The following is a 3,379-nucleotide window of genomic DNA, read 5'->3' as shown; positions in this document are numbered from 1 at the left end:
CGTCAAGGTTTGGTTTTGGGGGCGGGCGGGGGACCAGCAGCATTGACTCGAGGGTGGTGGAGAGTTGCCCTGCCTGCCGCAAGCCCATCCCAGGGGCTCCTGGGGTGGCTGGGCCGGGTGTGGTGTGCCTTGCACTCTGGGATGATGTCCCCAGTTCCCTCTGAGCCCTATACTGAACAGCTTGTCCCCGAGACTCGTAGGCAGATGTCAAGATCCAGAATAGGAAAGTCACCCTTGAGACAAGTTCACAGAAGTTTTACACAAGCCTAACTCTCTGAGGAGCCCTGGTGGCATAGTGGTTACTCATTAGGCTGTGATCCCCAAGGTCAGCCGTTCGAAACCACTAACGGATCTGAAGGAGAATGACAGGGCTTTCTACTCCGATCCGTGACTAGTCAGCCTCAGAAACTCACTGATGCGATGAAAGTGAGAGGCGTGCCCCTGGAGGAGCCCTGTGGTGAGCATTTGCTGCCAGTTCAGACCGGTCGGCACTTGCAGGCAGCTGTGGCAGTCACTGCCTTGGAGGGCGCAGCTGGGAAACCCTGTGAGCAGCTAGGTGGGAACGGAGGGTTTGGGTGGTGGGTCTCCTGTCTCTACCCTCTACCCACCAGCTGTTGAGTCCGAGGTGGCCCCAGGCTGCCTTGGCATCTTACTTCATCCCTGGCATCCAGAACTGCCCTCCTGGCTCTCCAAGAGCATGCACTACTTTTTACCATGGAAGTGGGACCAGACTTATCCTTGACCTTTGAGAACTGCCATCAGGAGGTGCATGCAGTTCCTTGTGTGAGACTCGCCCAAGTCACAATGAAGCTTCCCACACTGAGGCCTTCTGTGGACAGGTGGGAACTTGAGGCAGGGGTTGGCAGCACAAAAATTCTTAACAAAAAAATAATGCAGCTTTTATCACCCCCACCCTCCCACACACAGGCATCTGGCCACATCAAGCCAGGCTGAGCGTGCGGGTCTCTAACATCTGCTGAAACAGTGCAGGGTAAATGCACACAGCCCCAGAGGCCCTCTAAAGGGAACTGCGCCCGTTCCCCATCAGCTCAAGCAAGTGCTAGGTTCCCCTCCCCCCACCCACCTGCACAGGGGAGCAGCACTGCCTGAGGGCCACAAGAGGGCTTTCCTCCTGACCTTAATCATTTCCATCACTGTCCCTTTCCTGTCTTTCAGGGGGCCAAACCTGAATACTGTTTCCCTCCCTCCTCAGGAGGACTAGCTCACGGAGCAGCAACGTCCTGCGTAGCTTGCTACCCACGCACCTCTCCTTCAGCGTGCCTTAGCTGACCTCTCAGGAGCTCGATGCTCTTGCCCCATCCCTGTCCCCAGATTTGGTGACTCCACCCCCACAACCAATAGAGCAACAAGACAGACATCTTTGCAAACAACCTTCTTTTCAAGAATCTTGAGTTCCTAATGCGCCTGGCGTGGGCAGACCTGGACCAGTGCAGATACTCTGGGAGTGCAGACAGGGCCAGTGGGGGGAGCAGGCATTCTCAAGGTGGGTGGGTGAGGTGTCCTCGAGGTGGTCAGTCCAGCGGGCCTCTAGGAACTCTGGGGCTATCACGTTGGCCTCTGGGGATGAAAGGGGGTCCCTGTTCTACATCAGGGCGTGGAGACTGGCCAGCAGCAGTTCAAGGGTGAGGGAGCTGTGGCCCACCAGCCCTGGCTGCCCTAGAAACACGAGGACTGGCTGGAACCCAGTCCACCCTCGGGTGGGGTGTGATGTCAGAAGACCCTGCTGGGTGTCCCTCACTTTCTACCCAAGGAGCTCTCTTTGCCAAAGCATGGACTTGGGGGTGACCAACCGTGTCCATTGGCTTCTTAGCCACTTATTATAAAACAGCCCCATTCCCCCTCCCCCCACCCCCGAATGGTCAGAGTAAAGACTGCATCTGAAGAACCTGGCTGAGAGCAGACTGGGTGAACATGACCTAGAAAGGGACGGGGAGGATAGAGCCTGGGCCACAGCCCCAAGCCCTCCCCAAAGCCTTGTTTCCTTAGAGGGAAAGGAGCCCCCCTCGGAAAGCAGACAGCCTCCATCCAGCCAGTGCTGCTCAGGTCTCCCGGTGTTTCAGTTCCCAATCCTTCAGCACAGCTGCCCCTCCTGCAGCACTGCCAGCCACCAGGGGCAGAAAGCCTGGGCATGCCCCCTCAGAGAGAAAGGGCTATGGGGCACCAGTGGGCCTCCGGGAGACCGGCCCAGCTCCTGTCCTAGCTGCTCACCAGCCTCAGGACCACAGCTAGCACGGAGTGGGGCGCCTCCTCTCCCGAGATAGCCCCGCCATGGCAAGGGGCCAGGAGCTTCCCTGATGGCACCAATCCCAGGATCATGCCTCCCCAGAGCATATAAATGTGCTGGGGGGTGGGGGTGGGCAATACCAGGGCCTCACAGTGGGGTCCCTCCCCCAAACCTGCCACTCTGGGATCCTGCCCAGCACTCTTCGCCTATGCTGTCTGCTCTGCCCATCAGCACCTGCTCCCTGCTGGGCCCCAAAGACCCTCAGGTCTCAAGAGTGCACCTAGCAGACTGACCCCTGGGCAACCCTCCATCTGCCAGCCTTCCTCACAGAGCATCAGCTGGAACCACAAACCAGAGCCAAGCAAGTGGGAGGGCAGGGAGGGGTGGACGGGAGGGCCCTTGGGGGTCTGTTTCCTGGAGGAACTGGCCAGGCAGCCTCCAGCTGATCCCTGGGAGCAGTGTCAGGAGCCAGCCTCCCTCCAGGGGCTTGCAGGACAGGGAAGGCTGCCCTTTCTGTCCAGCTGCCCTTCCCACAGTCTGCGTTACAGTGCTCAGGTTGGTTGGGAGAGGTATCTGGAGCAGAAAGGATGGACTGTGGGCTGGAAGGACCACGGAGCGGTGCTAATGCAGCCAGTCCCGGCCCAGCGGGCTCTACAGCTTGCCCCAGGCTAGGTTTACTTCCAATGGAAATCCTCCACGGTCAGTCACTCCCGAGTGGGCAGAAAGGCAGGGCACTCCAGATGGGTGTCGGCGCTGAAGGTCAGAGGCCCAGTGCTGCAGAGGTCTCCTGCTTGGGTCGGCAGCCGCTGTTGCATGACTTCTGCCTGTAGAATTACGAGGGGCTCTTCCAGCTAGGGGGGGATATGGGAACCTGCACTTCTCACTCAGAGCAGGTCACCCACACTCTGACCTTGGAGCCCTAACTAAAGCTCCACTGTGTCCACACACTGTCGTCCACACATTGAGCCTGAGCGAGAAAACGGGGCATCTAGGGGTACAGAGAATTCTTCACTGGACCAGAACGGGGCCTAGGGCTCTGGGCTGAGCCCCTCAGAAGCAAGAGGCTGAGGTGGAAGACTCCCGGGGTCTGTGCCCTCAGCACGTGCCTAAGCCCTCCAGGCAGGAACGGCTGTC

The sequence above is a fragment of the Tenrec ecaudatus genome, chromosome 1, assembly GCF_050624435.1.
Source record: "Tenrec ecaudatus isolate mTenEca1 chromosome 1, mTenEca1.hap1, whole genome shotgun sequence".
NCBI classification, from domain to species: Eukaryota; Metazoa; Chordata; class Mammalia; order Afrosoricida; family Tenrecidae; genus Tenrec; species Tenrec ecaudatus.
This window is presented reverse-complemented; position numbering follows the sequence as displayed.